The sequence below is a fragment of the Parus major genome, chromosome 3 (assembly GCF_001522545.3).
Source record: "Parus major isolate Abel chromosome 3, Parus_major1.1, whole genome shotgun sequence".
Taxonomy (NCBI): Eukaryota; Metazoa; Chordata; class Aves; order Passeriformes; family Paridae; genus Parus; species Parus major.
Window position 1 is genome coordinate 49981164 of NC_031770.1, and position 15109 is coordinate 49996272.

The 15109-nt window shown below is 42.9% G+C and overlaps 1 long non-coding RNA gene across 1 annotated transcript; it reads left to right on the forward strand.

The window, feature by feature from the left end:
* Nucleotides 1-1019: 1019 nt before the first annotated feature.
* Nucleotides 1020-15109, forward strand: LOC107201111. The gene is made up of 3 exons (XR_001520007.2): nucleotides 1020-1368; nucleotides 10889-12172; nucleotides 14040-15109. It is a non-coding gene; the product is annotated as an uncharacterized LOC107201111 (long non-coding RNA).

Sequence of the window (15109 nt, forward strand, 5' to 3'; positions counted from 1 at the left end):
CACATCAGCTATTTGTTTCACTGTCAGCCTTTTCTTTGATTGCAAATGAGTGTGAATATTATTCCTGCAATGGGAAATAACAAATTATACTGAGCTGAGAACATCCGACAGTCCTAAGAACGTATTACGGATACAGCGTGATCCTTACATCCAGATTTCCAGTGAGAAGGAAGGATTCAGGGCCTTCCTGTTGAAAGTTCTTCTATTTTGTGCTATTTAGTGTCACTGAGCTTTCAAGCAATATAGGGCTGGCTGGGCACTGACCCCACAGGTGTCTGCGTGTGTGCTCACCTCCTGAAAAAAGCTACAGCCTGAAAAGCTACAGTGAGAGGGGTCACAGCCCACAGCTCCTCTGAGGACAAGGTTCAGCTGCAGGGCTCTTCACATGCAGCCAGACTATGGCATCTTCCTCATCCTGGGGAGAGGCCACCGATCCACTCGTCTGTGCCCACCTGGGGAAGGCTTGGCTTTAAATCCAAGGTACTTCTGGGACCCCGCCCCACGTTTCGTACGAGTAGTGTGTGGCTATCAAGAGGACAAGGCAGTTTCCAAGCTGTTGCCTGGCTGCTGCTAATCCCTTCTTTCAGGCAGATGAGGGCAGGGAAGCCAGGATGGCCGCTCGGGAGCCCAGTGGCTGCCTGGAAGGAGCGCGGTTCCACCGGCCCGCGCCGTGAGAGCTGCTCCTGCCCGGGCCCTCGTGCTGCTTAACACTGCACAGGGAAGCCAAAAGCTCTGCCCGCTGCCCTGCGGCCGTGGGAAAGGCCCAGCCTCGGGCCATCTCTTCCACGGCCGATTGCCCGAAGCGGAAAGGCATCGACCAGCCTTTGCTCCGCCTTTGCCTCGGTGCTGAGGCGGGCCCGGCCCTGCCGCGCCCTACTCGGCCCTGCCCCTCCCTGCCGGGGCCGGCGGTCCCGCGGCTGCTGCGCCGCCGGGCACCGGCAGGGGGCGGGCACCGGCAGGGGGCGGGCACCGGCAGGGGGCGGGCACCGGCAGGGCAGGCCCGGCGGGAAGAGGCCGGGGGCACGCAGCGAGCCAGCGGCAGCAGCAGCAGCCCGGGAACCGCTTCACTCAGCGCTGAGTGCCTGGAGAACACGCTGCTCCGCCCTCTGGCAGAGATGGGCAGGCACTGCCCTCGCTCTCTCCCCCTCGTCTCCTTTCCCCTCCCTTTTCCTCTCCGTCTCCTTCTCTCTCTTCCTCTCTTCCTCTGCTCCTTCCCTGGGCCACTGAAGCATTTTCTCCCAGGCCCTGCCCAGCCCAGACCAGGCCTCCTTTCTGCATGGCAGCTTCTTTGTGTCCGGCTGTAAAGGTTTGCCGACTGTGGTAGCACTGGCCAAGGGAAACATTACTTTGTCACCTAAAAAGGAGCAGGTATGAAACAGTAATTCCAGAGGGACCCTACGGGCTCGACATGTGAACCTCATGGCATTCAGCAAGGTCAAATGCAAGGTCCTGCTTGTGGGTCAGGGCAGTTCTGAGCACAAGTACAGGCTGGGTCAAAAATGGGTTGAGGGCAGCCCTGAGGAGGACTTGGGGGTGTTGGTGGATGGAAAGCTTGATGTGACCTGGCAAAGTGCACTTGCAACCCAGAAAGCCAAATATGTCCTGGCCTGTGTCAAAAGCTGCATGGCCAGCAAGGCCAGAGAGGGGATTCTTCCCCTCTACTCCACTCCCCACCTGGAGTACTACACCCAGTTCTGGAGCCCCCCACATAAGAAGGCCATGGACCTGTTGGAGTGAGTTCAGAGAAGGGTTACAAATAAGATCAGAGGGATGGAGCCTCTCTTCCGTGAAGACAGGGTAAGAGAGTTGGGGTTATTCAGCCAAGAGAAGAAAGAGACCTGAAGAAAGAGAAGGCTCTGGGGAGACTTTGCAGCATCCTTCCAGTACCTAAAGGGGACCTACAATAGAGCTAGAGAGGGACATTTTACAAGGGCATGGGGAATGGCTTAAAGCTGAAAGTAAGTTTAGGTTAGATATAAGGAAAAAATTTACTTTGAGGGTGGTGAGGCACTGGCACATTTTGCTCAGAGTTGTAGATGGCCCATCCTTGGAAGAATTCAAGGCCAGTTGGATGGGGCTTTGAGCAATCTGGTCTAGTGGAAAGTGTCCCTGCCTATGGTGGGATGCTTGGAACTGGATGATCTTTAAGGTCCCTTCAAACCCAAACCATTGTATGATCTTACATCAAAAAATATCATGCCATTTTGCATGGCAAATCTCCCCATGGTATCTCTCAGAATTCAGAAACTATTTCCACAAAAGCTGAAAGTGGCACTTGCTGCAGTCTGTGACACCTTCAAAGTGCAGCTCACCGTTTAAGTGCCTCACTGTGATGGCTGTGACGGAGTTGCTGTGGGCTTAGTTTGTGATATGTGAGCTATCACATAAATTCATAATCCTTCAGTATATTTATGCATGCAGTTTGCTCATAAATATTCTCTGCACTTTTGTATCATAGCTAACGTCAAGGACTCTGAGCTGGGAGCCTGAAGTAATTATTTCTCTAACAAACATAATAATCAGAATTAAGTATGTCAAGGACACTGTCCTAAAGCAAACAAGGCCTTGCATGGAAAAGTGATTCAAATTAGTTTGGTGAATGACTGATTTAACCATGTTAGGAAGATTGCGGCTTTTCACGCAGTGTAAGCCCTTAGGGTCACCATCATGTATTTCTCCAGGCAAAGGAAATAATCCAGTTTTTTTGTCAAATTCCAATCTGGGTTACTTCATCCAGTGTAGGGGAAGTTCCCCTGCAGGTTCAACCACCTTGTTGCTTCTAATGCAACATAAAGATACTTTCCCACTTCTCCCACTGCTGTGGTATGCTATCAATCAGCTCCTTTATTATAACCTGCCGTGTAGAGAGATGAGAAATAAATTCCTGTACAAATTGGTGATACTGGCCTTTGAAAGAGAGCTGCTACTGTGGACACACTTTTGCAAATCTTTTCCAAAGAGATGTGCAGGCACAAAATAAATCCCCAGTGCCAAATCCAGGCCACCTTGTTCCTTTCCTGAGTCTGGCCTAAGTCCAGAGTTAGGGCAGTGGAGTGTGACTGTCAGAAAAGTGAGATGAAGAAACAGTATTTCAGTGTGAAGTTGCAACTCTTTGTACAAATCCCTTTGATCTTGTTCTCCCTCCTGCACGGGGGCGAGGCAGCGTGCTGTGAGCATGGCTCCAACAAAGGGAGGCAGAGACTAATCTCAAATCACTCAGCCACTTTATCTTTTCTTCAGCCTATGAACATGCCTAACCAATTTGAGGAGACATCAGCTTCCACCAAGGATATAATCATGGGTAATTGCCTCAGTGCAGAGCAGCTCAGGAGTTGGAGAGCTGTACATGATTTCTGCTTTCTGTGCATGTGGCAAGGCAGGACAGGCAGACTGACAGGTGCTTTCTGTCTGAAACCACCCCAGTTTGGGTGGAGCAGGCTTCACATGGCTTCAGTTGGCAGATTCACTCTGTTTCAAAGCCAGTGGAAGCAAATTAAGCTGCCTGGAGTTTCTACAAATAGATATTAATCTCTGCCTCGATTATGATTAACTCCTTAATGCCATGCTGCCTTACCAAACAATTTGTTAATCAGCCATAAACATGGGTCTCTAACAGCTCACTGCCCCTCCTGCAAGCACGCAAGCAGTGACTCTTCTTCCCAAGTCCATGGCTTTTGTCATCACAGGGACTTGACAGAAATGGTACCGTCTCCTTGCCCCAGGACTAGCACAGAGCTCCAGTCAGAGGCAGTAGCTGAAGGAGACACCTGCTCCAGGAGAGAGGATATATCCAGTAGAGATGGAGATCTCCATCACAGTTCTTAAAGTGCTTTTAGAATAAAGGCAGTATAGTTTTAGAATAAAGACAGTGTTTGCTCATGCTTCTTTCTTGCCTTTGGGAGGTCTGAAGCTGATTCCCTGAGCAACAGATAATCAAAATAGAGTTATGACATGGTTAAGATTTTCAGTAACTGGACAGGAGCCAGAATGTGTCTATACAAGCTGAATTTGTATCATTAGACGTGATTAATGTTGTTCTTGCATTGGTTGGAAAGGAATCACTTAGGTAACTACTTTATCCCCAGTTCGGGCAGCACAACATGTTAAGTGATTTTGTTCTTATATCTGTAATTTTGCAACCTTTCGGTTTGCTTATGCCGGCAGTTTACTCATAGTCTCTCTCTTCAGTATTGGGCAGAAAGATGGATATAAAAAAAACATAGGTAATAAATGATGCACTGTCAGAATGAAGCACACATGTTCAGATAAACAAACTCCTGTTCAGCTGCTCTCTGTTTCTGAAGGTTTCTAAATACCATAAGTGCCTTTTTTTTGGGCATGCTCCAGCAGGTAGAGTTGTCACAATGCCCAGGGAGCCTGAGGTTCAGCTGTCTCCCACAAAATACATGGCCATAGCACTTTCTCTCATGCTGAGTCTTCACATCCCACTGGTCTGCAGAATTGTGACAATTCTGCAGCACAGTGTTGAAGGTGCTCATGTGGCAGAGAAGGGAGAGAACCAGGAAGCTGAATTATCACCACCCTTGTCCAGGCACACAAATATATGCACATAATCATGTCATGTACCAGTCCTTAATTGTATAACCAGCACTTAGAGAAAAGACAGAATCTTAGACAGAATCCCTAAGACATGCAAGGCATGCTGATCTCTGAGACTAGGGCACATCCCTTCAATCTCTTGCTTTGCTGTTTTATTTATGTTCATTCTTCCTCAGTGTCCCCACCTCGGGAGGGAGTGTAAATGCTACCTGGCAAGAGAGATGCAGTGTTTAAAACCACCCCGCACCATGTACTAGCTGTACGTGCCCATGTAAAATGTTGTTCTCCCTCTCTTTTACAAACTTCCTTTAGCTACTGGAAAGCCCCAGTGAGATGTTCCTGGAGCCTTCTCCAGGCTGAACAACCCGAGCTCTCTCAGCCTTTCCTCCAAGGAGAGGTGCTTCAGCATTCTGATCACGTTCATGGCCCTCCTCTAGACCTGCTCCAACAGATCTGTGTCAAACCACTCCATGATTCTATGATCTTTACTTCTGTTATTTCACCTCAGTGGCACCAAACTGCATAAATGACGTTTATTCCTCTGATAAATAGTGCAGACAACACACCTATTGAGCATGACTCCCTTCCAGCACCGAGTGCAACCTGCTCATTTGTGGCACCAGTCTGACCACATCACTCTTTGTGTGTTTGTACAGGTCACTCTCCCTCACACACAAACACGCAACACATTCTGCATCAGCAAGTTTGGAAAACTGAATCTTCCCTTCTCTAATCTGCTGAATAAAAGTGGATTGTAGAATGGCACTGTAACTTCCTTTACCTGCAAGAGCTTAATAGCTCTAAATGTGTTAACAGCATTATTTTTATGTGACGTGAAGGAGGGAAACAACGCTCTCACCTGTTACAAATGTGTGAATCTTGTAAACAATGTGGACACGTGCCCACCAAGTGGCACATGATGACAGGACTTGGCCAGTCCATTAAATGATTCACTGTCAACTGCTTGAAACCAGAACTGAGAAACTGAGCCTTGGTTTCAGCATGAGGGTCTAGCACTTTTGATCTACCCTGGAAAATGTGTCAGAGAATACATGGATAAGGAGATTATGTACCTCTGTCTGTCTAAACAATTGATTGATAATATCACAGCTCTGTGTGTTGGTCTGCTTCTGGCTCCAATCATCTGAGGTTTTGCTGTGTGTTTGAGTGTGGACAACATGAAACCAAATTTAGACACGTTACAACAGCTCTGTGTGCAGGTTTTAGGCCTCTGGGAACTTTCAACCTTCTTGATCACCATGGTCACGTTCAAAAAACACCCAGGTCATGCATGGAACCTGCAACCTGGGCACTGGCAACAAAACCACCTGCTACCAAAGGAGGCAGAGAAGCCACTCTGTCTGTCACTACAACATTTCTGTCATCCTTTCCTCTATGGGATAAGAAGTGATTTTGTTTACACAAAAGGAAGTAATTCCATTTTATAGAACAATGAAAGCTGATCTGTTTACCAAATTTACTCCTAAACGTCAAACTCACCATACCATTGAGTCTTCTACATTTCTTATTAAAAACTCAGTGTAAGCTGTTTCAGGCAAATGTCCATTGAAAAAGGCTAAAATTGTCTATAAGGGCAGGTGAATGGAATATTTAGAGCTTACAAGACAGTTAAAATGCAGATGGCCCAAATATTATATAGGAATGGTCTAAAATAGTAGCAGTGGAGGCAGGCTTCTCAAAGGACCTGAAGGGAACTGGGAGCCCAGTTGTCTTAAAAATTAATAGGAATGGGGAAAATTTGCAAACCTCTGTTTAAAAATCCATTTTTTCTCTTTTATTTTCAAATATATTTTTTTTTCAGTTTAATGCCAAAAGGGACATAAGACAGTTCGATAATGACTGGCTACTGGAACCTTCTAGGAATTTTTCCAGATTTCCAACTGAATTTTTAAATGTTGGGGCTGAGAATCTTAAGTCTCCCTAAGACCATTGGACCATCTGCACTAATGTTTACAGCCCCTCTTTCCAAAAACCAGTGCACCTTTATAGCCACAAGGTCTAATTGGCCCTGTCCACTGGGGAAACAAGCTGAGAGCAGATGCTTATAGTTTGCCAGATAATCACTGGCAGGGATTACAGCCTCCTTCCTAGAAAAACTGCATCTCCAGAAATTAAATTAAAACGGGCCAGTGTAGCCACTAATAATAGAGAAAGCTAAGGTTACTTTCCAAAAAACTGAGAAAAATATAAATTCAGCCAGCCACCTCATCAAAAACTAAGCTGTGATCCTCAATAGAATTTTACATGGGATGACCCACCAATCAATTTTAGAGTTGTTATAGCTTTACATAGCAAATTATTATTTTTCCTATACAATAACTAACCTCTTACTTGCAAAATGCTGTCACTACTATTCTGGATGTTGTACTCAAACTAGAAATCAGACTGCCTCTTCCAGAGCAGTTTCAAAAGGGTAAGATCCGTGAGATTATTTTGAGATATTTTGAGGAGAGCCCTTGAAAGTCCTAGAACTTTTCTACCAGAAAGATAAAATTTCCTGGTACAAGAGTATTAATAAATATTAATCCGTTGTACCTTCTGATTAAGTCCCATACCCATGCACATCTAGTTATTGTTTACCTGGATTTATTTAGGATAAATTTCAAAAAAAATCCAGAGCATGGTAAGCTGGAGCTGAACTTGTGAGTCTTCCTAGTGAAAAGTGTTTCTAAACCCTGTCTTTTAACTATTTTGTGCAATAAAAGAAAAATCAACACAGAGTGGGATAGGTCTGTTGGTAGTCTGTTATATCTGCAGAAAGCTGGCTTGTAGGCCTTTCTAATAACAAGTTTGCACCTAAGGTTGCTCGTACCTATACCAGGTGGTATCAGTGCCAGTAAGTGTTGGTAGCCTTTCTGAATGCTGCTGTTCATTCTTTCTCTTATGTGCTCTCCCCTACTAACTGTAATGTCTATGGCAGGGGGTCTCAGTGGGTTCTGGGGGATTTTTTTTTTAATGAATGAATGAATAAATGGAAAATTCCATCCATAAGATTGGTTAAGCTCATTGGAGTGGATAGCAAGGAACCAAAGTAAAGAGCTCCTGTGCTGTGTCTGTGGCTGCAGGATTAATTTACAGTTACATTATGGAGCTCTGGCTGAAGAAAGCAGGGTCACATCATCTCTGGAGAAGGAGATTTTAATGAACCATTGAGCTGCTGTCCATAAAATGTAGTCAGAGGGGGTTTTGCAATTCACTTTCACTGGGAAGAGGCCTGCAAGAAGCTGCAGGGACCACAAATGCAGAATCACTTACATGCTAACCCACAGGAGTTAGCAGTGCTGTGCTTCCTGGCAGCCTGGTTGAAGTAGGCTTCCTCAGCTGCTGGGGAGCACTGTAGAGGTGGCTGTGCTAGAATTCAGCAATGTCACCAGCTCTCAGGGATAGAAGCCTAAAAATTCAAGAAAGAAGTTTTCAGTTCTTTGCTTTACACCCCATTGATCTCAGCCTTTTTAGCTCTTAGAGAAAAAAATTATCCCAGTCTTACGGCTTATGACTTTAAACAGCAGAGGACAAGTGACTTGTTATAATTTTCCCAGTGAAGGCACTGAAACCAAATCTTTTCAGTTCTTCCTTTATTTTACAGGCCTTCTGTGCCCAAGGTCTACTAATGACTGAGCCCCTTCCCTACAGAATAAATGGAGACTCATCCCTCCTGCCTGAGAATTCCTGATCCTCAGAGTGTCACCCCCAGCTTGTTCCAGGATAGGAAATCCCAATCCTCTGTGACAAGAGGTCTCAGCAAAGTGTTGGATCATGAGGCCCAGATCGCTGTGAGAACTCAGTCTCAAGCTGATCCCAACTCAACAGTATGGAAAAAAAGCTGTGAAGTCTGAGCAGCATTTTCTTCCCACCTTAAGATGATACAGTATTTAGAACAAGCAAAGAGGTTTTGCTTAGTTTTGTTTCAGTTTATTTTCTCCTGTTAATTCTTCAAAAGAGTAAGCATTTAAGAAGTTGAAAGAGTGATATAAAGTCTCACTATAAAGGCTGAGTTTGGCAGTATTGACATTTTATTCATTAAAAAATAACATTATTTGTTGTGTCATGCAAGAGGCAAGACTGTAGTGTTAAGTCTTACAGACTTGAAATCTGAGATCACTAACATTGATCCATGAATTAAGGGAAAATGAGTCAGACATATAGACTGCTTAACCTCTCTCAGGCAATCTGCATGTTTCCCAAATTGGTACTAAATTTCAAAGCTTCTAATTCTTGCAGAAGCCCTAAAATCCATTAAAGATACTGTTTCTGCCAAAAGCTGTTGGCTGGATCCTGTTAGTCTCTCTATGTTCATCTCCACACACACACACGCACACACACACACACACAAAATATAATTTGTGCACAGCACCTCTGTCTGTGAAGCCAGGGGATTTTTCCTGTGAGTAGACTGTAGTTTATTGCACAGGCTGGTCCCTGACCTTGACAATAACAACACTAGTGTTTTCTTGGATCTGTACAGGATTTATTAGGCTTCCTTGTTTAGTGCTTTCCCCAAGCCAAACCCTGCTAAGCCTGAACAACACCCTCATGATTCATCATCCCCCCATGCAGTAGCAATGTGTTGCTCAGTTACCAGAACAAACCAACATCTGCCACGCCGCAACTTCCAAGACAGCCCGAGTAATCACTGCTGTGCCATAAACTGGGAGGGGAGTGACAACACTTGCACTGCTAATGCCACAAGGATTGTTATTCTGGCATCCTTGGGCCACTGGACCACTGCTGCTGATCACAGAGGGGTAGGCTTCAACCTCTCTAGCTTAAAGAGCTTGAACGTTTAACCAGGTCTGCAAAAACAAGTGATGCTGGTTTCTGCTGGAACATACACAACTCCCAAACAGTTCTCAGGCTGCTCCCTCCAGAAAAGTTGAAATATTGAAAATATTCTTGGTATTTTGAATATGCTCCTAATGAAATAATTTTCAGCTATCACAATTGCTCTCTCTAAAACATGGGAAAGGACATAAAAGGCAGTATTGCTTCACCTGCTTCAATTGGTGTCTGATGTAATCAAATTGGGATGAGAGGACAGAGAGGACTAAGAGGAAGACAAGCAGCTTCTTCCTTTCTTTTCAAATCAGGGTGTTGGTTTTGTTGCCTTGGGTGTTGCGTTTGAGGAGTGGCATCCTGAGGAACAACAGGCTGAGACTGTTTGCCAGCTTTAGAAATCAGTTAAATTGAAAAAACATCCACAGTTTCAGTGTACCTTTCAAATATGCATCCTTTTAACAACCCTGCAAAAGGTGGCTGTCCCTATTTTACATAGAAACACATGTTTGGAGGAGGGAATTGACAGTGGAAGATTCCAGCATTGTTCCTGCACTCACTGAGTTATTGGACATGCTTTTCTGTTCATCCTTCATATCCTTATGTAGGCAAAATTGAGGTTCCCACTCAAAATAATAGCTAAGGCCAAGCCCCCATGGGTTCTCTTTCCTCCTAAACCCTCACCACAACAAACTGCTGAAAGATGATGACTTTCCTGAAGCAAACTATAACACTGAAATCCCAGATTGCACATTTAGCTCACTAAAATCTTTCCCCACAGTACATCCACATGAATCACAAACTGCAGCAGTAACAAGATGCAACTGGAAAATAACATTAAGAGCAAATTTGGAATTTTGGTGTTTCACATCAGGATTAGCTGCCATTTCATCCTCTTCTTGAACTGCTCCCTCAATGTCACATTTTTCTTAGAAAAGACTCTCAGGATGGCCTCCTCATCAGCATCAGTCTCTTCTTCTGTAGCTCACTTACTGACCTGACCAATCACAGTCACTCTGCATTTTCTGGAGGAAAGTAAAAAAAAAAAAAAAAATTAACTCACAATCTTTTTTATATTTTCTCTGTGGTTTCAAGGTTTTCTTCACTAAGACACCTAGGGTTATGAGTTTCTGGTCTCAGAGGACTTCAAGTGTAATGAGACAATAGCAGATAAAAATGTAGATTAATATTAACTAATTGAAACTGGAATGACTCTTGTCTAGAGCATGTGCCTTTGTCCTTTGATCCCACATCTTTCTTGATTGATGGCTGAAAGATTTCCAATCAGAGCAGCTGATAATTACTCAGTCCACTTTTTAGTCTAGAGTAGCTTGAAAAAGTTTTAACATTAATAAAAAGCTGTAACATTAATAAATCCTGAAGAGCTATGAGCAAGAACTTACGTGAGAAATGGCTCCTTGTTTGTGCTGCTATAAAAGCTGCTACTAAATTAGTAACATTTCAACATATATAATTTGCTAATTGTACAATTAATAGTCTTCCCTTTGCTTGTAATCCATCTTGTACTACACAGGGAGCAAAGGAAATGTCATGGATTCCACCCTGGGACTGAAGAAGAAGCCAGTACTTCACAACATATTATCTTCAGCAGTAGCAGCCGCGTCGGTCAGAAACTGGTCGTGTTGCAACACCTTCTGCTCCAAAGAAAGAGGAAGACCTGGATTCAGCTTTGTGTCCCCAACAGCCTTGTCCCAAGACTTTTCCCCATGTAGACCTAAGGATGTGCCAGGTGCAAGCAGTGCAGATGGTGCTGAGCACGGCTTCGCTTTAAGGCAGTGTCTGAGCTACACAAAGAGGCTGCAGCCCCACTGACAGAGCTCAAGGTTTGGTCCTCACTCTTCAAATGGACAGGGCATTCACTGTCCCTCCAGGATGGACATTTCTTCTACCTTTTCATTTCATTACATGTAACTGCAAGAATATTTATCTTTTCCACATTTACGCCCTTTTTCCTCTACAGAAGCTCCTTAATGAAAACCAAGTCATGGTTATTCATCAAAATCAAAACTTCCATAAAACTGATCCCTAAAAATTCCATTTATTGACAGTAGTCAATGAAGAAATTCCTTTTCTACTATTTATGTTTTAATGTTTTTATATTTCCATCTGTTATGAGATAAATCTAAAAAAATCTATAGGAAAAGTTATTTAGAAACATAAACTAAGGATTTACTGAAGTGATTTTCATAAATCCTCTTTTTTTATGAAATATTTCATCTCATTAAGTATTGCTTTTGTTGTTCCACAAGGATAAAAGGAATATAATAATTAAGTGCCTAAGTTTGCAAATGGAGTGTTACAGTCTTATTTTGTCCAGATCTGCTTTTTCCAGTGGGAAAGGTTTCTATATGATTTTTTTTTTTTATTTTCTGTTTTAATGGCCATACAGGCTCTTATCAGCTGCAAAAACAAACAAGAAAAGTGCAATGCCTAGAAACAGAAGCAGGCTGGTAAAGGTTTAATACAAGCCCATAAATCTCTAATTATATAAATTATATTTGTTGATAAAAACACATTCTGTTAGTCACAGTTGATGGAATAAGGACTATTAAAGTTAAAAGGAAACTCTATTACACAGAGGTAGAGAGAAACATCCTTTTAAGATCCTATAGGAAATACTAAATTATTATTATTATTACAATGGGCAAAGTTGTTGCTTTAAGTGGCACTCATGAGATTATGGTCTTTCCTTAATTTAAACCCACATGAAAAGAATGGGTGCTGCAGAGTTGTGAGCAAATGAGCATGCAAATGAGGAGGAGGAGGAGACAATGTCAGAGGAAGATCTGTGCGTTGGGTAAGAGATGTTTTCTTCACAGCTGCAACCTACTGACCAAGTAACATAACCCACGAGGGGAGGAAGACCTGTTCAGATGTGATAAATCAGAGGGCTCTTAGCAGCTACATGCACCTTTCTTCCTTGTTAAAGCAGGTGCTGCCAGCCTCCATCACAAGTCTAACCACAAGTTTCTTCTGTGCCATTTGGCATTCAGAACAGTTTACTGGTCATTTAAAGCTACTAGGAAATTTCTATTGGCAAACTTTTGGAGATGAAAAGGTAGCTCTTACATATTCTGAATCTGAATCAGAAGTTGCCAACACTTGAAAAAAAATATATATAAACCTTCAGTTTATAAAAACTAGGTTTATAAAAGTTTATAAAAACTAGGAGACTGTTCACAAAGCTTAAGTGAAGAAGTATATTAAAATATTATTAGTTGTAGAGTTTTGATGTTCTATCTTTCAAAAGATCAAATTACTGAATAGCATTGGTTTCTAGGTGCAGTATCTGGGTCACCTAAGATGAGGTAAGGGTAAAGAGAGGAGACCTACAGAGAAGACACTAACACCTAGGTATGATTAGGAAAACAAACTTGTAAAAGAATATCTCTTGCTGATACATCCAGCCTAGCACTCCACTCTAGACAGTCACAGCTGGCTGACAGTAAGAATAGCATCCAGACTGAAGCATTGCAGTTTTTCCACTGCTTTGTTTCCCCTCACCTTTTGTTCGACTACATTTCCATTCCACCCACTGTCCATTTTTCCTTTTGGCTTTAAATACACCGTCAGTAAGTCTAGAAGAGAAAATTAATTAGGTGACGAAGCTGAGTAGCTGCTGGTTGTGGCATAAAAGTAATTTCTCCAGGTTGCTGTCTACTACTGATTTACACAGAATGGTCCTTCCTGGCCTCCTCCCCCTGTTTGTAGGATGTTTGCAATCTCTCCTGGGAAGGGTACAACTTTAATTGGAAATTAGGGCAAGAGGGTGGAGGCTCCTAAAACATAATTATAAAGCACCCTGCTATGTCCCAGCACAGCCATGGGAAAGCAGCCTGTAAATTTAATTTCGGTGCCGTGATGGCTTCTCTGCCAACTGTCTCAATGCCCTCAAGCGATTGCAGAGGAGCTGCTCCCAGCACCAAGCACACTGGATGACTGTGCCTCCTGTCTCCTTGCCAAGGAGGCTTGGAGGAGCCCAGCCCTAGCCCGAGGGGCATTTTCTACCCAAGAACTGATACTGAATGTCTCATCACCAGCGTCTCAGCCCAGGGTTTTCTGCCGATTCAGCTCCTTAGGACAGCACAGTGTATTTCTTAATCTCTTGTGACAGTAGAAATACACTGGCTGCCCTAAAGCTGGAAGAGAGGCTTTCTGTTGCCCAGACTAACTGCTTCATGCTGAGCTTAATTTCATGTGAGTAGATGTTCTAGAGGCCTACTATTTGCATCTATATAGTATTTTGTCAGTCCCAAAGACTGATGGGAATTGTCCTTTGAGGGATATTAATTCATATAATTTTTGTTTGCAAGAGGTGGATAATACTCCTACTACCCATAGCCATGGGGGAAGAAGGAAGCACGATGATAAAACTCTGTGAGACTGACAACACAAGCACTTCATTTTTTAACATCCCTTGCATGTTAGTTCATTCATTTTTTTATTGCTAGGCCAGCCTACATTTTCATTATATTAATACAGATAAAATGAAGCACCCTTACATTAGAAAACTAAAACACCTGTAGATCTGTAGCAAGGCACAGGTCACATTTTCAGTGGTAGGAGCATAAGGCGGAGGCAATGTGTTATTTTACGTTTTTCTGCCTTCAAAATGTTTTTCACAGGCTGTCAAAAAGTCTTTGTGTTTGTGTTTTACTTGGCAGGGACTCAAAACCAGGAGAGTAAATGTGGAGGAGCCCTGGTACAAGCCCAGTCATCTGTAACTTGGTTTAGTCCTCTGTGATCTCTCATCTGATAACCTTCAAAGCCTCTGTTTGGATGGTGACTTGAAAGAATCTCTTTGGATTACATTAGCTTTACATTAGCTGTACTACTGTTTTTAATAGCAAAGCAGCTACTGTATTTACAATAGAACCAGGCCAGTTCTGGGGCAAATAGTTTACTCACTACAAATCAAATCAGATCTCAGCTTCTCAGATCTCTTTAAACCTTCAAATTTGTGATTTAATACTATTTTCATGCACTAGAAAATAAAAATTAAATGTACAAAAGGCCATGCCTACATGCTTTGGAAGAAAGTCCAAATTTTTCATTTCAAAATTTTATTATTCTAAAATTTGGGGAAAAATACAGCAGGAAAAGGAAGCTGAAATAGGTATTTTGTTTTGGGATGATGTTCATGAAAATAAGCTAAATTTAAAAAAAATTCCCTGAAGAATCAATCATTCAAGGCAAACAATATCATACTTCTGAGTTTTTTTATGCAGTAAGCTACAAACACAGCTCAGACTGAAGCTGCTTTGATGATACAAGGTTGATGAATATCAAGCCAAATTTCCAATATTAATCCAAGCTGGTACACCAGCTGTAGCAATGTTTACTACATTAGTACAAAGCGTTCTTTTCCAAAACACACACTGTATATGATCTGTGTAATCTTCTGTGTAAACAAATATTATATAGAGGAGGTGATAGTCCACTACGATGCCTGAAGCCACCTTTCCTCCTCAGAACTATTCTCGTTTGATTCTTTGTGTTAGTTACACTCCTGTTGCTGATTCCAGAGCAAGCTTTGAGTTGCTTCAGCAGGAGGAGGTGGAAATGTATGTGAAGAAGAATTCTTTCCACTTTCTTTGAACCTTTAAAGGACTCATTCCTGCAAGCACCACGGTTCCCAAGTGCCCTCAGGAGCTTGGGAGGTGAAGGCAGAACGTGTCATTTCAAGTTCAGCACTGCAAAAAAGAGGTTTAGCAAAGAGTTCTTGTGTCCTTAC